Genomic DNA, 26,180 nt, shown 5'->3' with positions numbered 1-26,180 from the left:
TTTGTCTTTTCAAAAGAAATCATATGCAAGACACCTCAATTAAAATCTCCACACACAAGTCACATATGATTCAGCCAAACACGCTTCTCCCACACTATCTGTGCAGTCACCGACAATGAGGTCACGTGAGACAATTGAATTTCCAAGTATTCATCATATATCGTGTTGGCCTTTTCAAAAGAAATCACATGAAAGACACGTTAACTGAAATCTCCACACGCAAGTCACATCTGATTCAGATCAAATACGCTCCTCCCACAATACCTATGCAGTCTCCAACAATGAAATAACCGGAGACAATTTAATTTCGAAGTACTAACCATAGATTCTTGTCCGTCCCTTCAAAAGAAATCAAATGAAAGACACCTCAACTTAAATCTCCACACGCAGGTCTCATATGATACAGATCAAACATGCTTCTCCCACACTATCTGTGCAGTCACCGACAATGAGGTCACGTGAGACAATGGAATTTCCAAGTATTCATCATATATCGTGTTGGCCTTTTCAAAAGAAATCACATGAAAGACACGTTAACTAAAATCTCCACACGCAAGTCTCATCAGATTCAGATCAAACACCTTTCTCGCACACTATCTGTGCAGTCTTCGACCATGAAGTAACAGGTGACTATTTAACTTCAACATGCTAACCATAGATTCCTGTCTGTCCCTTCAGAAGAAATCACAGGAAAGACACCTTAACTTAAATCTCCACACGCAAGTCACATCTGATTCAGCGAAACACTCTCCTCCCACACTACCTGTGCAGTCAACGATGGTCAGGCCATGTGAGACAATGGAATTTCGAAATACTCATCATACATCGTGTGTGTCTTTTCAAAAGAAATCATATGCAAAGCACCTCAACTTTAATCTCCACACGCAAGTCTCATCTCATTCAGATCAAACACCTTCCTCGCACACTATTTATGCAGTCTCCGACCATGAGGTAAGTGGAGATAATTTACTTCGATGTACTAACCATATATTCCTGTCTGTCCATTCCAAAGAAACGACAATGCAGAAACGACAATGCAGAAACGACAATGCAGACATCTCGACTGAAATCTCCACACGCAAGTCTCATCTGATTCAGATCAAACACCCTTTTCCCACACTACCTGTGTAGTTACCGACGATGGGGACACGTGAGACAATGGAATTTCCAAGTATTCATCATATATCGTGTTGGCCTTTTCAAAAGAAATCACATGAAAGACACGTTAACTAAAATCTCCACACGCTAGTCACATCTGATTCAGATCAAATACGCTCCTCCCACAATACCTATGCAGCCTCCAACAATGAAATAACCGGAGACAATTTAATTTCGAAGTACTAACCATAGATTCCTGTCCGTCCCTTCAAAAGAAATCAAATGAAAGACACCTCAACTTAAATCTCCACACGCAAGTCTCATATGATACAGATCAAACACGCTTCTCCCACACTATCTGTGCAGTCACCGACAATGAGGTCACGTGAGACAATGGAATTTCCAAGTATTCATCATATATCGTGTTGGCCTCTTCAAAAGAAATCACATGAAAGACACGTTAACTAAAATCTCCACACGCAAGTCTCATCTGATTCAGATCAAACACCTTTCTCGCACACTATCTGAGCAGTCTTCGACCATGAAGTAACCGGTGACTATTTAATTTCAACATGCTAACCATAGATTCCTGTCTGTCCCTTCAAAAGAAATCACATGAAAGACACCTTAACTTAAATCTCCACACGCATGTCACATCTGACTCAGCGAGACACTCTCCTCCCACACTACCTGTGCAGTCAACGATGGTGAGGCCATGTGAGGCAATGGAATTTCGAAATACTCATCATATATCGTGTGTGTCTCTTCAAAAGAAATCATATGCAAAGCACCTCAACTTAAATCTCCACACGCAAGTCACATAAGATTCAGATCAAACACGCTCCTCCCACACTATCTATGCAGTCTCCGAGCATAAGGTAACTGGAGAGAATATAATTTCGAAGCACTAACAATAGATTCCAAAAAACCTCCACTTACATCTCCACACGCAAGACTCATCTGATTCAGATCAAACACCTTTCTCGCACACTATCTGAGCAGTCTCCGACCATGAAGTAACCGGTGACTACTTAATTTCAACATGCTAACCGTAGATTCCTGGCTGTCCCTTCAAAAGAAATCACATGACAGACACCTTAACTTAAATCTCCACACGCAAGTCACATCTGATTCAGATCAAATACGCTCCTCCCACACTACCTATGCAGTCTCCGACCATGAAATAGCCGGAGACAATTTAATTTCGAAGTACTAACCATAGATTCCTGTCCGTCCCTTCAAAAGAAATCAAATGAAAGACACCTCAATTAAAATCTCCACACGCAAGTCTCATATGATACAGATCAAACACGCTTCTCCCACACTATCTGTGCAGTCACCGACAATGAGGTCACGTGAGACAATGGAATTTCCAAGTATTCATCATATATCGTGTTGGCCTTTTCAAAAGAAATCACATGAAAGACACGTTAACTAAAATCTCCACACGCAAGTCTCATCTGATTCAGATCAAACACCTTTCTCGCACACTATCTGTGCAGTCTTCGACCATGAAGTAACCAGTGACTATTTAATTTCAACATGCTAACCATAGATTCCTGTCTGTCCCTTCAAAAGAAATCACATGAAAGACACCTTAACTTAAATCTCCACACGCATGTCACATCTGACTCAGCGAGACACTCTCCTCCCACACTACCTGTGCAGTCAACGATGGTGAGGCCATGTGAGGCAATGGAATTTCGAAATACTCATCATATATCGTGTGTGTCTCTTCAAAAGAAATCATATGCAAAGCACCTCAACTTAAATCTCCACACGCAAGTCACATAAGATTCAGATCAAACACGCTCCTCCCACACTATCTATGCAGTCTCCGAGCAATAGGTAACTGGAGAGAATATAATTTCGAAGCACTAACAATAGATTCCAAAAAACCTCCACTTACATCTCCACACGCAAGACTCATCTGATTCAGATCAAACACCTTTCTCGCACACTATCTGAGCAGTCTCCGACCATGAAGTAACCGGTGACTACTTAATTTCAACATGCTAACCGTAGATTCCTGTCCGTCCCTTCAAAAGAAATCACATGACAGACACCTTAACTTAAATCTCCACACGCAAGTCACATCTGATTCAGATCAAATACGCTCCTCCCACACTACCTATGCAGTCTCCGACCATGAAATAGCCGGAGACAATTTAATTTCGAAGTACTAACCATAGATTCCTGTCTGTCAGTTCAAAAGAAATCAAATGAAAGACACCTCAATTAAAATCTCCACACGCAAGTCTCATATGATACAGATCAAACACGCTTCTCCCACACTATCTGTGCAGTCACCGACAATGAGGTCACGTGAGACAATGGAATTTCCAAGTATTCATCATATATCGTGTTGGCCTTTTCAAAAGAAATCACATGAAAGACACGTTAACTAAAATCTCCACACGCAAGTCTCATCTGATTCAGATCAAACACCTTTCTCGCACACTATCTGTGCAGTCTTCGACCATGAAGTAACCAGTGACTATTTAATTTCAACATGCTAACCATAGATTCCTGTCTGTCCCTTCAAAAGAAATCACATGAAAGACACCTTAACTTAAATCTCCACACGCATGTCACATCTGACTCAGCGAGACACTCTCCTCCCACACTACCTGTGCAGTCAACGATGGTGAGGCCATGTGAGGCAATGGAATTTCGAAATACTCATCATATATCGTGTGTGTCTCTTCAAAAGAAATCATATGCAAAGCACCTCAACTTAAATCTCCACACGCAAGTCACATAAGATTCAGATCAAACACGCTCCTCCCACACTATCTATGCAGTCTCCGAGCATAAGGTAACTGGAGAGAATATAATTTCGAAGCACTAACAATAGATTCCAAAAAACCTCCACTTACATCTCCACACGCAAGACTCATCTGATTCAGATCAAACACCTTTCTCGCACACTATCTGAGCAGTCTCCGACCATGAAGTAACCGGTGACTACTTAATTTCAACATGCTAACCGTAGATTCCTGTCTGTCCCTTCAAAAGAAATCACATGACAGACACCTTAACTTAAATCTCCACACGCAAGTCACATCTGATTCAGATCAAATACGCTCCTCCCACACTACCTATGCAGTCTCCGACCATGAAATAGCCGGAGACAATTTAATTTCGAAGTACTAACCATAGATTCCTGTCTGTCAGTTCAAAAGAAATCAAATGAAAGACACCTCAATTAAAATCTCCACACGCAAGTCTCATATGATACAGATCAAACACGCTTCTCCCACACTATCTGTGCAGTCACCGACAATGAGGTCACGTGAGACAATGGAATTTCCAAGTATTCATCATATATCGTGTTGGCCTTTTCAAAAGAAATCACATGAAAGACACGTTAACTAAAATCTCCACACGCAAGTCTCATCTGATTCAGATCAAACACCTTTCTCGCACACTATCTGTGCAGTCTTCGACCATGAAGTAACCGGTGACTATTTAATTTCAACATGCTAACCATAGATTCCTGTCTGTCCCTTCAAAAGAAATCACATGAAAGACACCTTAACTTAAATCTCCACACGCAAGTCACATCTGATTCAGCGAAACACTCTCCTCCCACACTACCTGTGCAGTCAACGATGGTCAGGCCATGTGAGACAATGGAATTTCGAAATACTCATCATACATCGTGTGTGTCTTTTCAAAAGAAATCATATGCAAAGCACCTCAACTTAAATCTCCACACGCAAGTCTGATACGATTCAGATCAAACATGCTTCTCGCACACTACCTGTGCAGTCACTGATCAAGAGGTCACATAGGACATTGGAATTTCGAAATACTCATCATATATCGTGTTTGTTTTTTCAAAAGAAATCATATGCAAAGCACCTCAACTTTAATCTCCACACGCAAGTCTCATCTCATTCAGATCAAACACCTTCCTCGCACACTATTTATGCAGTCTCCGACCATGAGGTAAGTGGAGATAATTTACTTCGATGTACTAACCATATATTCCTGTCTGTCCCTTCCAAAGAAACGACAATGCAGAAACGACAATGCAGACATCTCGACTGAAATCTCCACACTCAAGTCTCATCTGATTCAGATCAAACACCCTTTTCCCACACTACCTGTGTAGTTACCGACGATGGGGACACGTGAGACAATGGAATTTCAAAATACTCAACCTATATCTAGTTTCTCTTTTCAAAAGAAATCATATGCAACACACCTCAATTTAAATCTCCACACGCAAGTCACATATGATTCAGCCAAACACGCTTCTCCCACACTATCTGTGCAGTCACTGACAATAAGGTCACATGAGACAATGGAATTTCCAAGTATTCATCATATATCGTGTTGGCCTTTTCAAAAGAAATCACATGAAAGACACGTTAACTAAAATCTCCACACGCAAGTCTCATCTGTGCAGTCTTCGACCATGAAGTAACCGGTGACTATTTAATTTCAACATGCTAACCATAGATTCCTGTCTGTCCCTTCAAAAGAAATCACATGAAAGACACCTTAACTTAAATCTCCACACGCATGTCACATCTGACTCAGCGAGACACTCTCCTCCCACACTACCTGTGCAGTCAACGATGGTGAGGCCATGTGAGACAATGGAATTTCGAAATACTCATCATATATCGTGTGTGTCTCTTCAAAAGAAATCATATGCAAAGCACCTCAACTTAAATCTCCACACGCAAGTCACATAAGATTCAGATCAAACACGCTCCTCCCACACTATCTATGCAGTCTCCGAGCATAAGGTAACTGGAGAGAATATAATTTCGAAGCACTAACAATAGATTCCAAAAAACCTCCACTTACATCTCCACACGCAAGACTCATCTGATTCAGATCAAACACCTTTCTCGCACACTATCTGAGCAGTCTCCGACCATGAAGTAACCGGTGACTACTTAATTTCAACATGCTAACCGTAGATTCCTGTCTGTCCCTTCAAAAGAAATCACATGACAGACACCTTAACTTAAATCTCCACACGCAAGTCACATCTGATTCAGATCAAATACGCTCCTCCCACACTACCTATGCAGTCTCCGACCATGAAATAGCCGGAGACAATTTAATTTCGAAGTACTAACCATAGATTCCTGTCCGTCCCTTCAAAAGAAATCAAATGAAAGACACCTCAATTAAAATCTCCAAACGCAAGTCTCATATGATACAGATCAAACACGCTTCTCCCACACTATCTGTGCAGTCACCGACAATGAGGTCACGTGAGACAATGGAATTTCCAAGTACTCATCATATATCGCTTTGGCCTTTTCAAAAGAAATCACATGAAAGACACGTTAACTAAAATCTCCACACGCAAGTCTCATCTGATTCAGATCAAACACCTTTCTCGCACACTATCTGTGCAGTCTTCGACCATGAAGTAACCGGTGACTATTTAATTTCAACATGCTAACCATAGATTCCTGTCTGTCCCTTCAAAAGAAATCACATGAAAGACACCTTAACTTAAATCTCCACACGCAAGTCACATCTGATTCAGCGAAACACTCTCCTCCCACACTACCTGTGCAGGCAACGATGGTGAGGCCATGTGAGACAATGGAATTTCAAAATACTCATCATATATCGTGTGTGTCTCTTCAAAAGAAATCATATGCAAAGCACCTCAACTTAAATCTCCACACGCAAGTCTCATATGATTCAGATCAAACATGCTTCTCGCACACTACCTGTGCAGTCACTGATCAAGAGGTCACATAGGACATTGGAATTTCGAAATACTCATCATACATCGTGTGTGTCTCTTCAAAAGAAATCATATGCAAAGCACCTAAACTTAAATCTCCACACGCAAGTCTCATCTGATTCAGATCAAACATCCTTTTCCCACAATACCTGTGTAGTTACCGACGATGGGGACACGTGAGACAATGGAATTTCAAAATACTCATCCTATATCTAGTTTCTCTTTTCAAAAGAAATCATATGCAAGACACCTCAATTTAAATCGCCACGCGCAAGACACATATGATTCAGCCAAACACGCTTCTCCCACACTATCTGTGCAGTCACCGACAATGAGGTCATGTGAGACAATGGAATTTCCAAGTATTCATCATATATCGTGATGGCCTTTTCAAAAGAAATCACATGAAAGACACATTAACTGAAATCTCCACACGCAAGTCACATCTGATTCAGATCAAACACCCTCCACCCACACTATCTATGCAGTCTCCGAGCATGAGGTAACTGGAGAGAATATAATTTCGAAGCACTAACAATAGATTCCTGTCTGTCCTTTCAAAAGAAATCACATGCAAAAAACCTCCACTTAAATCTCCACACGCAAGTCACATCTGATTCAGATCAAATACGCTCCTCCCACAGTACCTATGCAGTCTCCGACCATGAGGTAACCGGAGATAATTTAATTTCGATGTACTAACCATATATTCCTGTCTGTCCCTGCCGAAGAAACCACAATGCAGACACCTCGACTAAAATCTCCCCACGCAAGTGTCATCTGATTCAGCCAAACACGCTCCTCCCACACTACTTGTGCAGTCGACGACAGTGAGGCCACGTGCGACAATAGAATTTCGAAATACTCATCATATATCGTGTGTGTATCTTCAAAAGATATCATATGCAAAGCACCTCAACTTAAATCTCCACACGCAAGTCTCATATGATTCAGATCAAACACGCTTCTCGCACACTACCTGTGCAGTCACTGATCAAGAGGTCACATAGGACAATGTAATTTCGAAGTGCTCATCATATATCGTGTTTGTTTTTTCAAAAGAAATCATATACAAGACACCTCAATTCAAATCACCACATGCAAGCCTAATCTGATTCAGATCAAACACTCTTCTCCCACACTACCTGTGCAGTTACCAACCATGAGGTCACGTGAGACAATGGAATTTCGAAGTAATCATCAAATATCGTGTTTGTCTTTTCAAAAGAAATCATATACAAGACACCTAAACTTAAATCTCCACACGCAAGTCACATCTGATTCAGATCAAACACCCTCCTCCCACACTAGCTATGCAGTCTCCGAGCATGAGGTAACTGAAGAAAATATAATTTCGAAGCACTAACAATAGATTCCTGTCTGTCCTTTCAAAAGAAATCACATGCAAAAAACCTCCACTTAAATTTCCACACGCAAGTCTCATGTGATTCAGATCAAACACCCTTTTCCCACACTACCTGTGTAGTTACCGACGATGGGGTGACGTGAGACAATGGAATTTCGAAATACTCATCCTATATCTTGTTTGTCTTTTCAAAAGAAATCATATGCAAGACACCTCAACTTAAATCTCCACACTCAAGTCTCATCTGATTCAGATCGAACACCTTTCTCGCACACTATCTATGCAGTCTCCGACCATGAGGTAACCAGAGATAATTTAATTTCGATGTACTAACCATATATTCCTGTCTGTCCCTTCCAAAGACCCCACAATGCAGACACCACGACTAAAATCTCCACAATCAAGTCTCATCTGATTCAGATCAAACACCCTTCTCCCACACTACCTGTGCAGTCAACGACGATTAGGTCAAGTGAGACAATGGAATTTTGAAGTACTCATCATATATCATGTTTGCCTTTTCAAAAGAAATCATATGCAAGACATCTCATCTTAAATCTCCACACGCAAGTATCAACTGATTCCGATCAAACGCACTCCTCCCCCACTATCTGTGCAGTCTCCGACCATGAGGTCACCGGAGGCAACGGAATTTCAAAGTACCCACCATTTATACATGCTTATCTGTTCAACAGCAATCAGATGCAAGCCTTATCTGAATTTGGATGAAGCCCATACTGTCTGTGCAGCCAGTGACCTTAACATCACTGAAAACAATGGAATTTCAAATCAGTATTTATACCTGCTTGCCCGTGTAAAGGAAATCACATGCAAGTAACTTCAACTTAATTCTACACTTCACTCATACGTTATTTAAACTTCAATCATGCATTAGCAAGCCTGGTTACAAATCATGCACTGTGTATGACAGAGGTGTATTTTTTCAACTTGCTCCTACTGAATTTACGTACATAATTTTAAAAGTAATAATCACACTCTCACGTTCTTGCAATATTTGCTAAGTGGGACCAGATCAGTGTGAAATTTGAACTAAGTATGAAATATACCATACCCTCATCAACAGCAAAATTAGTGGAGCAGGTACTGAAGTATGAAAGAAGCAAGGCAGATCCCCAGACCAGTCCACTACTGTTAAGTTGTGGGAGCAGAAGGACATTCAACCACCCATATCTTACCACACCTGTGAAACTATACACATTTTGGACCCCACACTTCTGCTTTGCTATCCATAGAAGAAAATTCAGGCTGGCAACAGCTTGAGACTGCACAGGCAGCCTCTTGAAAGCTTCATCTAACATCTGACCAGACAATACTCCCCACACCATTCTATACCAAACCCAAACTCTACAAGAAACCCAAAGTTATTATATGTATTCACTGAGGCAACGAGGACACTTTAATATCATCGAAGGATGTGCACTGAAAAATGAAACAACAAAGTTTTTCCATCATCCATAGCTAACTTGTGAAACTTCTGAAATATAGTGAAATTATGTGCACAAATCATGACCTGATGCTCCAGCTGCAGTGAATGAAAATGAAATGTGAAGCCCTTCCAAATTATATTTGCATCCAGCTAACATTAACTCAAATTATATTCTGTACTGAAACATTTAGTTCATCGTTAATTTCATTCACGATGTTCCTTGTTTGTGGTGAACATGCACTTTTTATGACTCAATTCTACATCACTACGAATGTATTTCCTATTATAACCATCCAATGTATCACATATATGATGAGTGAAACAAATTTTTGATACACTTCTATATCCCTAGGAATGAGTTTCCTATTACTACCATTCAATGAAACATTATATGACAAGCGAAACAAATCACACCACATTGAGTGTTTTCTTCCACATTTTAACACAGATGATTCACGGTACATGACAACATAATAAAGACGACATTTTTTGTTTTAATAAAACCCACTCCCAGCCTCCCTCCTGATGCACACAATTGTATGTTATAAATGCCCAAGATATTTCATGTGCACATTTATTGTGAAATTAACTATCAAATGTGTCATGTGATGTTCACACTGTTTCACTGGCATTGTTCCTCACCACTGGGGTCACACAAAAAAAAGTGATGATAACTTCACTTCTGAACCAGTCAACTGCTGTTAGTCTTTGGCCTATTTATTTCCAACACTACAAGAAATCTGACATACACCACTGATTATTCTGCCCACTGTCACACAACACATCATTTCTCTGTGTGTCATTCACTTCTGGTGCGTTACAAGTGAAAGTAAAGCCATTGTCTCTTACACATCCTGTTCAAAACAGTGAAGCTCACCATTTCAATGAACTCACCATTACAATGTTGAAAATCTTCATTTAACCACAGTTTGATCTGTCTTCTGTAACTCTTCTCTGACAGATCATAAATGAAGGTTCCACAGTTCATGCGGTTAACGTATTAAAAATGATTTGAAGTCACAGCTTTATGAAGTCTACAAAATTAACACATGTTTAATAAACTCAAAAAACTGTGGCACAGCATGAAGGGAGAAAAGTATTATCACTGTTATTAGTACTGACCAGTTTGCAGTCATGTGTGAAGATTATACATTTTCACAATTTTTTACTGACTTTGGCGTTTATTAATGCACAACACACTCGCTTAGAATACACACCGAGCTGTTTCTGCATCCTTTGACTGCATACGAAATTCAGCCACCATCAGAAGGAGCTTCAGGTCTATTAACGTCACTGACACATGTGGCTTTCTGCTAATAGCTGACTGTCTAGGGTCTATGTGCACAGTTCCATTATGCACTCTGTGTATGTGATGTGAATAGCACATTACGCCACAACTATCTCCTCAAATCAAGTTTATAAAGTGCACGTATAATGGGAGAAAACTGATAAAATTGAATGTCCCTGTGTGCACCATACAGAAAATAGTGAAATAACAGTCGATGGAAATTCTGAGTGAAAAATCTGTAGCTAATTGATGTACATTTTTTAACAAAATGGACATACACTGGGAATTCCATAATCAAAATCACTGGTAGACCCCCTGCTTACTCACCTCAGTACTAAATTCTATTTATGTATTCATGTCTACCTAATTCCTCCTTCAAAATCGCCTCTAAAAAAATTCACATTGCACTATTTACTACTTCCATCAACTCAAGCCAACTGGTTATTTGAAGGTTTCACTCAGATTAGTAACAGCATTCCTATCCACTGTATCATATACTAAGAATATGTTTTTTATCTATTTACTGGCATGTTACACATATGAATCGCACACAACATCCCATATGAACTACTGAACAATTTTTCTTTACACTATGCAACACAACTTCACTATATAATATCGCACAAGTTTTAACACTGCCACTTCACAAGCTTCTTCACATATCAACAAGGTGTCACAAGTGATTTGTTCATCACATCAAATCAACAACTGCACTTTTCACTACATTACTGAGCACAGCACTGCAACCACTCTGCGATATCCCAAGTGAAAATAACTGAACCTGATACTGCATAAACTTAAACAACAGCATGTCTTTCAAGACCTTAGCACCAATGGCATAAGAAAGCCTATTTTAATTTTTATCAGTGATTCCCCTCAATTCATTTTGTTAAACATACCATTACATTAATCTGACACTTCTTACATTCCACTCTATTATAAGAAAAAATGCACTTGCTCCCCAATCCCTCATTGTTAAAGTAAAAGCGTAAGATTCACATCACAACACCAGGCAAGACAGAGAGATGCGAGTACTCAATAAAGCACATTATTAATTGCTCTCACAAAAAAAAAAAACACTGTTGCAGTTCAGACATCATTCTTGAGACGAAAAAAATCCCACTTCTTCCAATTAACTGTGAGTTAATCTGCACTGCAGCAGTTACCACTCATACACTAATTGATGCTAGTTTTGAATAATCCTGTCTTGTATTACATCTAAAACTTTAAGCAAACCTCCATTCTCTTGACAATCATTAGAAACACCACACGCTTCACAACAAAATTAAAGTTTGTCAGAGCAAGAACTTTCATACTAGATCAAAGTGATATACCTAGAGGACACACACACACACACACACACACACACACACACACACACACACACACAGCTGAATGGATTCTTCATGATCAGACGAAGGAAGTAGTAGTACTCTCTACACCTTATGGTTCAGTTGGTTTATTATCTGCTTTGAGTATACCCCTCGTTATATCACACGAAACTGTCACCTTTCAACCTAACATGGGCCTGCAGCTATGCTATAGATCTGTATGTCACCAAATCTTTTTGCATACATATTTGTTGGCTTTGTTAACTTACAACCAAACTGTCAGTTTTCTACCTTATCTAGACTTCAGGTTGTATAAACTATCAGTCTGTAACCACAACACACTCCTAAAACCAAGAAATTTTGGCAAAATCTTTCTGTTTGCACATTTATGAAGTCCCACAACACCACCACCACCAGCATACTGTTCACACTTCAACCACATAGATGCATAAAATTCAGAACGTATAGCAACACTCGTTATATTCTTGCAGTTAACCTGTGGTTGCTTCCAATATTACATATGACTATGAAAATACTAGGTTTCTTTAACATTCAAAACTGTAGCAACTGCTTCACAAATAAAACACTTCGCTGTCATGTAGTTTGTAGCTAACAGCACGATGTATTACACACTCTCTGAAGAAGACTACCTACTGTACTGTATATTGTTACAAACACACATCCCAACTATTCACAAACTATGAAATTTTCACGCCACGTTGCATCACTGTTTCTCCTTTTCGCCATGTTACTGAAAGACTGGATTCACTGAAACATTCAATACCACGTTCAAAACTCACAACCAAACTGTCACATTTCAACCAAATGTTGACTTTAGTCAATGCTACAGATCACTCTGTCACCACCATCTACATTCCAAAAACTAATGCAGACATTTAAAGATGTTGTCAGTGTTTTGTTCTCTCTCTGACTGTGCTTACACGCCACATGCCGCAACACCATTAAGTTGCAGTGTGAAGCCAATATCCAGTATTAACACATTCAGGTTCCCTCAAGTATTGAACTCTGCATGCAGTGAATGAAAATAATTTTACAACCTACTGCACCAAAACAAATTTCTTTCTCTGTTTCACATCACTTCACAGAATATGTTTTTTTAAATTATTATTTCTTACAGTGTTAACTGTTCCAAGAATTATTTTACAGCAGATCCTACTACACACTCTCGCCTTTAAATCAAGTGAACCACGCATAACACACTTAACACTCCAGATACTAAACTCTGATATCAAACTGCTGTAATACCACAATTTTGTCTTCACAGGAAATTTTGTTCTTGGTTTTCACTGCCTTCCTCCTCATACAATGACTTGAACAATGAATCATCTGACTGAATTTGCAGCATCTCAAACAGTTTTGTGTTTGTTTATGCTTGGCACTTCCAACAGTTTACTTTTGTCAATCAAATTTTACCTGTGACTGACACTGTTATGCTAACTGTAAGGTATGGACACTGAACTATAGATTTGAGTCGCACGGTTTTGGTATCTCGACATACACATGAATACACTTTCAGATTCCTAAGGCAGTAAATGAGTACCATTGTTAATGCCTGGAATGTCCTTAGCCACAATACTACAACAGGATGTAATAATCTTCAAAGTGTTTCATCACATACCTGCTTGTCCATTTTGGGCAACTGTAAAAGTAAGTAATTTTAACCTTTTTCCCAGTAGCAAAAAAGAAATAAATCATACGCCACTGAAGCAGTTGCCTGTTACATTTATTCACTGATTGTTTTGCTCATTATGCTGGAGCAAATTTACAATTAATTTTAGAGAACAGTCAGTGGAAGTACGATTCATTTCCTCTGACATATTCAAAAACACACACACACACACACACACACACACCTGTTTCTGGACCTAATACAGATGCCTTTGTGGAGTATCACATACCTACATAGGTACAAAAAAAAATCAACTATTTCCTGTTCTAAAAACCCTGAATGTGATTAACCATGTTATATTCACTTAGCCCACACTGATCATGGTTTAACGCCATCTAATGTCTTAGTGCAATAGGCTGCAATCCTTTTGGCATGGTCTAAGTGAAAACAATGCAGCATGGTATCCCACAATTTGTAACACCTAAATAAATAACAGGATAACCTTGGGTGAAATGCCAATGAACCAGTGACTCGCTACTAGCAAAGCATGGTGCAATTTTGTATCTTCGTAAAGAGGTTGAAAAAGGGCAGGAACATGTCAAGATAAAGGAAAGGTGTAAGACAACAGGACTCAGCAAATATACTCTAACTAATCTTCAGCAAAGAAACAACGCATGTTTGGTCTATAACCCTGATTACCTCCACCTATCACCAACTCGAAAGTACAAATGCATTACATGCAACTGTTGGTCATTTGCCACATATTTTGAACCATGATGACATAAAACAATGCTATTTACCTTTGTTATTAGCTCCAACAAGTTTTTAACTCCATTCTCTTGCTTACCAAATACTGTAGGTTTCACTTCACATCCAATTTCTTTTGGCATTATACTTACCAAAAGATATGAATTAGCAGTGTTTGCTTTACATAGTAAACAAAAGGCACTATCTTTTTAACTCCATTCTCTTGTTTACCACATACTGTAAGTTTCACTTCACTAACTTTCACATCCAATTTCTTTTGGAATTTCACAGCAAAAATGATACTTACCAAAAGATATGAATTAGCGGTGTTTGCTTTACATAGTAAACAAATGGCACTATCTCAACGATTGGTTAATTACCTGTTACGCGTAAGTCTGCACAAATGACCACCACCACCACCACCACCACCACCACCACCACAACCACCACCACCAACAACAACAACACAAAAATAGAGGCTGTTGTTTAACCCAAAGACCACTTCACAGAACAAAATTTTTACTCACTATGAAGCAACACAAATTCTTCCAGGTACTCGAATGCTGTATCACTACTTACCTCAGAAGATTTGTTGACACATTGTAATATTTGCATTTGGTTTAAATCATCATGTTTCAAAATAGTTTTTGGCTCTACACCTCTGGTATTTCATGTGGTCCACACATGTTGCACCTGCAGCTCATTAACATTGTACCTATTATTTAATGTGTTGATATCTCAAATTAATCCTCATAATAGTCATAGAGTTTGAAATATATTTTCTGAACAAGGTCCATGAGGGCTGCTGTCTATGAAGTATTTGTCAACAGTTATCCCCACAGCACAAAGTTCAGACTAGAATATCTCACAACATGCTGCTTCTACATCCTTATTACCCTGCTATTAAATCCACTGAGTATCTATGTTTCCTGAAGACATATATTTACCTATTCCACAGCAATAATTCGTGTCCTATTGTATTAAAACATACTTAGCTCTGACACTGTATGGAAAATAAACAGGACCATGACCCACAAAAGTGAAGTTGGGAAGGTGCGGAGGGATGAAGGAGAGGGAGGGATGATTGCTGGTGGTCTTGCATTTGCCTTGGTACGTTGGAGTTGCCAAAATCTGTATGGCAAGGACCTGGACTATTAATGAAAAATTCCCTGACGATTCACTGAACTTGGACCACTCAGTGTTATACACAAAATTCTTATAATAATGCAAGACATTTTAATCACACAATGTACATGGAAAGTCACTGGTTTTTGGTACTAACAGCTGTTTTGCTTGGATGGGAAAGTGAGTGACGATACAACCACCTCAATTGCCTTGTTTTATCAAGTACACCAAACTGAGAACAAAATCATTACATTACAGCTGACCACATTTAATCAGTTGATTGCTCTTTTTGTCCAATTTTCATCTTTCACTTATTGAATTTGAACTGTAATTATCTCCACTTTGTCTAATTTGCAATGCAGTATCACTTCTGCAACATAAGCCTGCTCATACTACCATGAAACAGGCTCAGATTTCTTAATTGTTGTAACTGTAAAGTTTTCAAAAGGGGAGGGGGTGGGGGGGAGGGGCAATATTCTTACTGTTGTGGTAATTTTTGAAAAAATTAGAAAAGACTTTTTCATCAAAGATGTAACTTACCACTCTGCAACACACGAACGTGTATTCCAAATCATACAGTTTTTGTTTTACTATCTGAAACTTCACTCTCATCAACTTGGTCATGCAGACTTGCAGGTGGAATAGTTTCATCTTCTTAAAATCAGATCTTACTGATAACCACATATTTTAACACTCCACTCTACACGTCTGGTCAAGCAGCTACGGGAAAGAAAACCATCATATTATTTTGCAAAATGACACATTCCCTATGTACACACAGTATATACATAAATGTTTGTAGTTACTAACACAGAACTTCAGTGGTTCTCCATGGCACACTATGTGTAACACCTGGACTTAAGCCCTTAGGGACTTTTCCAGCTCCTTATTGGTCTGTCCTCTTTTCCTCCAACTGGGGGAGGAGGAATTCAGTCTTCATCAAGCTACTTTTTTGTATTTTCAAATACTCACCACATAGTAGCATTTACTACTTGTCTTTTCATGCCTGAAAACAAATTTTCATAGTTTAATTACAGTAAAAAGTCCTCTTTCTTATCTGATTAGACAAATATAAATATTTAATGCCTTTCCTTCTGACAACATAACCCTCTAAACAAAAATTCATAATTATCAAACCATTTCTAGGTAAAACAACTTCTTTTATCCATGTATGTATCTACTTATGCACCTAACGTTTGTGTCGTATGTTACTATGCCTATTTAACTAAAGTACTTGTATTTAATAGTTTTAGAAAATCAGCCAAAGTGTCTCACAAGCTTTCATTTTATATGTATGTACATATATATTTTATAATCTAATTAAGCGTAATAATGCTTCTGTTATGAAGATGTGTTGATACGAATGGTAAGATTTTATACATGATGTAAATACATAATATTTTATACTTTTTTGTAGTTTGAGAAGTCCAATATCATGAATTTAATAATACGAGCACTAAATAAATAAAATAAATAAACAGATGTTGATCCATTATGAGAAGACCTCATACCGAAAGAGTGTAGTACTTCAAAAACAAGATCAGACACTAACAACTCTTTCTATATCCTCCCCACAGTAATCAGCCAACAATTATTCCATGTGGGTTTTTGGAATTCCATAGTAAAACTGCTGTGTTTAGCTTGCAATGAGTGTTTACAATACTAGTCTAACATATAAACCCAATTACACTTAGTTCACTTTACATTTGCTTAAGATTACAATTCTACAAGTTTTTTGTTGCATTTAATTCCACTGTCCGTCACAACGTTACAATGACTGTAGCTGTCCCTAGAATTAGTTTCAATTTACACCAGTCACTGTTTTTCAGTGGAAAGTATAAATAAATTTTACAAGATAAACCACATTTAAGAAAAGTATTTACTGAGGACTCTAGCCACAATGATTTATCTAGAGCCTTTACTCGCAGCAGAGACTGTAATGTTCAGACCAAAATACAATACTCTGAACTTATAGTTTCTCACTTGTGGGCATCTAACATTGAGATTACAAGGAAATAACTATTAGAAAAACATATAGGTTATTTGCAACGAAAAATAGTGAACAAAATTTGTATGCAACCTAGTGTGAAATCCAGTTCTCATCTTCTACCTGTGAAGGATAAAGTTTGAGGAATTTATAAGCAAGTTTATCTGTTTCAATGTGGGAGTGTTACGATTATGGTCAAGTGCCTTACATGAGCACTACTTGAATGTTTGCATTCTTGGGAAATATTGTTTCTTTAGTTATAAATTGAGCCAACAGTATTGCAGAAGAATACTGAAATGATGCTATAGTCTCCAATTTACGTTTTAAGTAATGATTACAAGACTATGCTAAGAGCAAATATGAAGATAGATGTATGATTATTTTAATTTCATTACATTGCAGCATGCAGAGGAAAGAGTGATGGTGCAAATGAGATGCAAGTCCACATGTAAATACAAAGTATGTGCTTTCACATAAGACATATCTTACATTTCTGCTGGGTTCCATGACTCAATAGAAAAATGTGATTTATACCTCCAAAGAAATATATTAAGTTGGTATCTTCAAAACATTTCTTTTTTGGGTGGAGGGGGGGGGGGGGGGGGCGGCGCTGGAGTCTACATATTAGGTAATAGATATGATAAACCAAATGACAGATTAAGACAATACGGTACACACAATTCTTCGAGATATGGTGACATCAAGGATTATGTTGACACAAGGATAAAACAGCTGTAGCTTTACACAGTTGACTTATGGCAACGTTGTATTTATACAAAGTTTAGCACAAGTTTGCAGTGCTACAGATTTTTTATAATCTTTCACTCGACAGCTCAGGTATTAGAAACTGTTCCACTAACAACAACTTACTACACGAATATTGGTTTACAAGTACCTTTATTCGTAGCTTAAAACAATACGAATACGTTTACTAATGGAGCAGCATCAAAGAAATCTTAGGCTAGAAAACGGATAGAACGGAATTGAGGGAGATAGGTTATACTTAAAGGGTAGCAATACAGAACAAACAATAATAATCTTCTGGGTTAAACAATAAAAAGGGACTACACATTAAATTATATGGGTTCGGTTTTAATAAACGGAGGTAATACACTACGTCTCGTACAAAACTGAAGGATCCATACCGAATTAGTTCTCCTTGAAGACAAGGCAACTTCCACTTCACTTTTGCGATATTTGTACCAATAAATAATACTGCTGTTGTATTTCTGGCTCGTACTTGAGTTCGAAAATCGTGTAACATTTTCGAAACAACGCTTACTTCACTCTCTAAAAGCTCAGTACAGAAAAGACTTCTCAACGGATGCTGCATCCGTCGTCACGGAACCAACGTCTATCACGGCTTATTGATCACACAGCAGACATCAATAGGCATCCACCGACCTTGAACTGAAGTTCCCCGGTCCAGCCTGGACTTGCACCAGAGCCATCTAGTAGGTCGCTACGTTACGAAAAGAGAACGATAGCGACCAGTGGTGCCATCAATAGGGTGAGACCTGTTGCGGTCTTCTGATAACATGACCTAGGTTCGTTGCCAGGTCACTTTGAGTGCAGCAAGTTTTGTCGTAACGTTTTATTAACATTAAGGGAAACAGGCAAATAATTGTCGTGTTTACATGTTAATGCCCAAATCAGTCATGTTAGACCGGTCTGATACCGCTTTTCCCATTGTCAGTTCTTGTACACAAGTGGCGTCTGGAAATCAGCTCTTCCGGTTTCTGATTTAGTCAGCACAATGGCTGTTTCTCTTCAATATTCTCAACACCTACAAAATCCTGATCCGCCCCATCCTCCGCTCTTTAGATGTTACACGGATCTCCACCCTCCGAATTTATATAAGACCCTCCAGATCCTTTAACACCACGCACTATGTCTTGCTTTCTACATCTGTTTACCTTCCAGCACCTGGATCCTCTACCATCCTGTCAAATTCCCACCCCTCCTCAGCCAAATCGAACACCGCCACAACTCCTATACTATCCGCAAACTAGATTCCAGTAACCCCATTGTCTCACCTCTGATCACCAACACTGGTAAGCCACCGGGCCTTCACAAACACATCTCACCATCCCACAGAGTCCATATGCAACCTCAACCCAACTTCAACCAACGCCCTCACCTAGACAATGAGATCCACCCCAATAGTTACCCTCCTACCAACTTTAACCCTTCCCGACCTATCCCACTCCACATCAGGGCTCTATGTTGCCTCTTTTTAAGCTGCTGGATGTTATTTATATGTTATATATCAATATACTGAACCAGTAGAATATGAATATTTGATTCTCTTGCTTGAAAATCACGATACTTACTGCCTTAATTAAGCTTTCTTGGAACACCAGGACAAAGAATGAAAAATCGGGACATTCTCAACTGATTGGAATGTATGGCAACCCTACACCTTATGTAAGGTGACAGCTCAAAAAATACTTATGGGATCAGCACAGTATATGTATTCTCCAAACCAGACTGGGTAATGCTCTGAATTAAACTTCTCTCAAAATAAGAAATGGATTTACCCTTATCCACATTGAATAGAAATAGTGGAAATCATCCATGTTGAGTGTCTGTTTAGGAAGGGCTTTTAGGGGTTAGTTGACCTTCAGCTCAGAGGTGACAGCCATATCCACCACATCCATTTCATCTGCAGGATTGGGCTCCTCTTTTTTCTTGCTTTCATTTTGCACTTGTTGCAGCTGCTGACCCTTCCATTGATCTTCCTGTCTCTCCCCCTTCTCTGCACTGGCTGGCTGCTGCTCTGCTGCTTGGTGGTAGTTTGGAGTTCAGCAAATTTCTGCGGATCAAGTTGTGTTATCTTCTCACACAGTCAGAATTCACCAGTAACAACGTTAACTTGCAGCTGGCTGATGATGATACTGAACTATCTGTTTACATTCTGATATGGCTTTCTAAAGGCAGGGTTCACAACATACTGATACAGGTGCAGCTTCATGCAGGTGATGCCAGTGTCTTTGAGAGATACAGATTCCCCAACCAGGAATGTAAGTGCCAAGAACTAAATAGTTGGAGTTCAAGTGAAGCCTTAATATCCTCCTTTACACACTCCATTACCAGATTTTTACCACATGATACCAATGCACATGTTCCACATCCACAAGGATCTCCTCAGTACGGATCCATGGAACGAAAAACTAATCTAATCTAAAGAAACACCTACACACAGAAGGTAGAGAAGATTTCACTCTCTGCAAAACCCAGCCATTGCACCATCTGGACACGGTCCAGATTGGACTGATCCCAAAGTCGTGCATTCGCCATTAGTAAGCAATAACATTGTTTTCAGTCAAGCAGTGGCCATCAGATGTTTCAAAAGCTGGAATTTTTCCTGGTGGAAACATCTTTATAATATGTTTCAGAGTTGTTAGTTTCTCCAAAAACAAAGTAAAGGGCAATTTTCACATTGCTGCCAGCATATTGTGCCACTATCAACATTTTGTCTCTCACCATCTGAACAGGTCTCAGGAGACCCAATGGTACTGATCAAGTGCCATGTCATCCTCAGCCTACAGGCATCGCTGGATGCAGATATGGAGAGGCGTGAAGCCAATACTTCGCTCTCCCAGCTGTTGTCAGTTTTCATGACCGGAGCTGCTACTTCTCAGTCATGTAGCTCCTCAATTTGACTTATGAGGACTGAGTGCACACTACTTGCCAACAGTACTTGGCAGACCAGATGCTCACCCATCCAAGTGCTAGCCAAGCACAGCAGTGCCTAACTTCAGTGATCTAGTGGGAACCAGTGTTACCACTAGGGCAAGGCCATTGGCCCTCAACATTTTATACACTTGAAAATTCTTTGGATAAGTATGCAATGTTCCATAAGTATACAATGGCCCTTAAAGAACCATCACAGTGATGGATCTTACTCTTGTTGGAGCAGTAGCAAGCACTGGATGGGTGTTGGTCAGACTGCCTTCCTTTTGGTCCTGTGACCCTTTCATGTGGTTCAGCCAAGTGGAGGTGGTTTTCCTGAGCCACAACATAACATGCGGCCTCATGAAATTTGGGCACATCATGAGCCAGCTCAACCAGAACTGTGCTGCTGAAGTTTGGGACATAATATCTGCTCCACTGGTGTTTTCCTCATATAAAGAGTTAAAAGAGGAGTTGATTCATTGAATTTCATCATCACAAGAACAAATAGTGCATCAGTTGCTGCACCAACAGGAATGCAGCTACAGGAGACTTTCCCATTTCCTGCACCATCTACAGAAACTCGCACAGTCCAACATGATTCTGGATTATGCATTCTATGTGGGTGCACAGCATTCCAGCACAAGTGCAAGCAGCACTAGCCATGCAGACCGACATGCAGCTGTTCTTCATTGCAGACTTGGCTGATTGAGTGCAGGACACACTGGCAATGGCGCCTAATATCAGAACCGTGGCAGCCTACAACACCATACTCCCCACCTCCACAGCAACATGTGCCTCCCGCAGTCACCACCTTGGAGACTGACCTGAACCACCTAGTTTAGAACTTGGCTACACAAGTGGCAGCACTCAGCATGCAGGTCAACTGGTGGTCACATTCACAGACAGAGGACAGTAGGCACCATAGTGGTAGCCAATTGAGAAATGGATGATCCAGCTTGTGCAGCCGGCAGTGCAGTACAAGCTGCCATAGTGGTTTTCTGCCAATGTCAGATCAGCTGCCAAATTATTTCTCCTGGTACAAGTCCCACCCAAAGCACAGGATGTCAGGCTCACACCCAAATGCCAGTTACAACCAGGCTTAGATGCAACGGATGACAGTTTCATATCGAGCATCTCTTCATGGCGGAATGGGCTGGTGGTGTTAGATACCTTGTACATACAGGTTCTACCCTCTCAATATTCCCATGAGCTAAGCTGAGTGGTCGCAGGATCGCCAAGGTGCTGCCTCCCACTACTGTAAAAAATCTCACTATCAAAATGTATGGCACACACCAGCGAAATCTGTATCTCAGACTGTGATGCTTATTTGTGTGGACCTTCGCTGTGTCTAACATCAACAAGCCAATCCTGAGTGCAGATTTCATAAGACACTACCAGCTGCTAGCTGACACCACAAATGTCCAGCTGATAGGTGCAACGAGAAGTTTGAAGATAGTGGGATAGCAGCAGCAAGCTGCTGTGTTTAGTGTGAAACCAGTTAAGTGCCATGGACCATACACCAATATCCACAACAAATTTCTTGAGCTCATTTACCCAACTGGTGCTCTGAGGAATATGAAACATTTGGCAGAACACCACATCATAACTACACCTGATCCTCACACCTCATGCCATCCATATCGACCTGTGCCCGGTAGGCTTGTTGTAGCGAAGGCTGAGTTTAGGGCCATGCTGCAACAAGGCATTGTCTGACCATCAAGAAGCCCACAGTCCTCTGCCTTGCACTTAGTCCTCATAAAAGGCAATTCATGATGCCGATGTAGGAACTGTCATGCCTTGAATTCACAAACAGTTTCAGACTTGTAGTCAGTACTGCACCTTCAGAATTTTAGCCATGCCTTGGTGGGCTCTGTAATATTCAGCAAAATCAACTGTGTGAAGACATTTGTGAAAATTCCTGTGGTGCCTAAAGACATTCAAAAAACTGAAATCACCACTCCATTTTGGCTCTTTGAGAGCATGTATATGACGTTTGGCCTTTGGAATGCTGCCCAGACCTGCAGCATTTCCTGGATGGTCTCTTGTGTGGTTTACCAATTTGTTTCACGTATCTTGATGACATCCTGGTCTTCTCTAAGCCATCTGAGCTCCACCACTACCATCTAACAACCACATTTCAGCATCTTATTGAGGCTGAAATTGTTATTAATCCTCTGAAGTGCATGTTCATGGCCACAGAAATAGATTTCCTTGGGCATTTAATCACGCCAAGCAGATCCACACCACTACCTGACAAGATACAGACAATCTTAAACATGTCACACAGACACATAAAGAATTACGCCTCTACGTTGATATGCTGAACTTTTATTAGTGCCGTCTCCCTAACACTACTGCTGTTCAGAAAATCCTGACAGCAGCTCTACACAGCCCTACCATAAAGTGAAGGACTCCTGTGCATTAGAAATACATAATGGAAGAAAGCTTTGCCAAAACCACACAGCACCTCACAGAAATGATGCTGCTTGCTCACCTAGTGTAGGATGCTGAACTGGCCATGGTTGTGGACACTAGCCAGGCTGCCATAGGCACCAAGCTTCAGCAACATGTTGGTGTTAGCTGGCAGCCACTTGGTTTCTTCTCATCGAAGTCATCAATGTTGCAATGCACTTGGAGTGCCTATGACCATGAGTTGCTTGTGGTATATGAGTGGTAAAATACTTATGCCTGTAGATGCCATTCCTTCATTACTGACACTGACCACAAGCCCATTACTCAACCGTTTCTGGTCAACAGCACAAAATTTTTGATGTGCCATTCCCAGCAGCTGGAGAATGTTTCACAGTTCTCTATAGACATTCGCCATGTTTCCAGAATAGACAATATCATCGCCAGCTGTTTGTCCTATGCTTGTGCTGTTGTCTCTAATTCTCTGAACTTTTAGGATGTTGCCCAAGAACAGGAGAGTGATGAACACCTGGACAGCCTCTTCCACGACACAGCCAGTGGCCTATGACTCAGAATAGTACCCATTCCCAGCTCCAGCCATAAGATTTGGTGAAACATGTCTAGAGGCACACACCACCTGTTTCTTCCAGAGAAATTTCAGTGCAACATTTCTGACCACGTGCATGGACTGTCACACCCCAGTGTCAACACTACTCTGTCCCTTGCCACTGCACTTTTCGTCTGGGCAGGACTCTGGAAATACTGCTATCAATGGGCTCAGTCCTGCACTGCATATCAGCATACCAAAGTTGGGAGACACATCCATGCACACGCCAGCTCCTTTTTCACTGCAATGAGCTGCTTTTCACCTGTCCCTGTGGACAACATGGGCCTGCTTCCTCTGTTCCATGGCAAGTAGTGCCTACTGCCTACTGATGATGGCAGACTGTTTCACTCATTGGTCAGAGGCAATGCCCATAGTGGATGTCACTGCTGAGATCATCACCACCCTTGGTGAAACCTGGGTGGCATATTTCAGATGTCCCAGTCATGCCACAACAGACTGAGATCACCAATTTGACTGCATGCTGTTCTCACAAATCAAATCACCCAACTGTATGGTGTGCAGTTGCACAGAACCACTAGCTACCACCCGGCATCTAACACCATGGTGGATTGGCACCATAGGACACTGAAAGCCAACCTAACTTGCCATGATACTACCCGGATGAAAGCAGTCCTGGTGGTAGTCCTCAGCCTGTGAGTAACACTGAAGGAAGAGGTTGGCGCTTCACCTGTCGATCTCATCTATGGGCAACACCTCGGCATTCCTGGGGATTTCATGAAGGCAGTACCACCACTACATGAAGCCTCGACCCAACTATTCGTAGAATGTCTGTGCACCAATATGGCCATGACCATGGTACTGGCAAAGCATTTGTACACACTGATCTGTAGCACTGTACACATGTAATGTTGCACACTAACACGGTACAGACTCTACTTCAGATCAGGGCCACACCATGTGATCACATGTGACGAAAAAACATTTGACATCAAATACAATGACAAGCCAACTAAAGTTTTGATCGATTGAGTCAAGCCAGTTGACACCTTGACCACTTTGGGAGCTATTCACTTCTTCAACCTGGAAGAAGATGAGCTCTTGACTAATGACTCTTGCTCTGCTACCAGACAGGGATGCCCTCCAGCAAAGCCTGTGCTCACGCCTGCCAGTGACACACTAATGCTGCCAGCTGTCACTGTGCCATAACATCCATCTGAGCTTCCTCCCACAGTCAGTCGACCCTGCTGCCCTGGCTGTGCCCACCACAGGCACTCTGACCACCCCCATACCAGCTGCCAGTGGGCAATGCCACATCTCCTTCAAATGCCTCTGCTGCTTAATAGCAATGTCACATCATGAACACAGCCCTCATGCACCCCAGAGCCATACAGGGTTAGAATATGTCTCCCAAGCCACTACTTCCTGTAGAGAGCTAATCTCCATCAGGTTGTGCCATCAGGCGATCTGCAGTCAAAAGCCAGTCACCACCTCCCGTCTCACCTGTAGTTGGCCGTCACAGCTCTGGGATCCATGTTCACATCCCTTTGCCTCTTCCTCATTGGGCGTTGAGGCCAGATCAGCTGCCACACCAGTTTCCGTGTTCATGTTCCCATCGAAATTCAGACTTCGCCCACTGCATTGCATGCTAGTCTGTCACGGTTCTGGTACATGCATTTGAGTCACAATGATCTGTGTTCACATGAGTTAAGATGCTTCATGCAGTTCCCTTGCCTCCACTGTCTTGGGCATTGGGGCTGGATCAAGAGACTGTGCTTCTG

At 40.6% G+C, this 26,180-nt stretch overlaps 2 long non-coding RNA genes across 14 annotated transcripts in view; both read right to left on the bottom strand.

Moving 5' to 3' along the window:
• Positions 1–8,395, bottom strand: part of LOC126298771 (uncharacterized) — a 32,102-nt gene extending 23,707 nt beyond the window's left edge. For 3 of the 13 annotated variants that reach the window (XR_007552664.1, XR_007552663.1, XR_007552672.1), the window contains exons 1-2: positions 7,409–7,834; positions 5,674–5,912 (exon numbers count right to left, since the gene is read on the bottom strand). This is a non-coding gene — a long non-coding RNA (uncharacterized LOC126298771). Of the gene's footprint in view, positions 1–1,095; positions 1,725–2,194; positions 2,695–3,164; positions 3,292–4,134; positions 4,262–5,673; positions 6,247–6,744; positions 6,799–7,408; positions 7,835–8,072 lie in introns of those variants that run through there. The other 10 variants (XR_007552670.1, XR_007552673.1, XR_007552674.1 and 7 more) reach the window with 10 other exon arrangements.
• A 15-nt stretch (positions 8,396–8,410) lies between these two features.
• LOC126298773 (uncharacterized) lies at positions 8,411–19,172 on the bottom strand. The gene is made up of 3 exons (XR_007552676.1): positions 18,893–19,172; positions 16,571–16,766; positions 8,411–16,480 (listed from the first exon to the last, which is right to left on the bottom strand). It is a non-coding gene; the product is annotated as an uncharacterized LOC126298773 (long non-coding RNA).
• Positions 19,173–26,180: the final 7,008 nt, after the last annotated feature.

The sequence above is a fragment of the Schistocerca gregaria genome, chromosome X, assembly GCF_023897955.1.
Source record: "Schistocerca gregaria isolate iqSchGreg1 chromosome X, iqSchGreg1.2, whole genome shotgun sequence".
In the NCBI taxonomy this organism is placed as follows: domain Eukaryota; kingdom Metazoa; phylum Arthropoda; class Insecta; order Orthoptera; family Acrididae; genus Schistocerca; species Schistocerca gregaria.
Note: the sequence above shows the minus strand (reverse complement) of the source record. Positions and strands in the feature narration are given on the sequence as shown.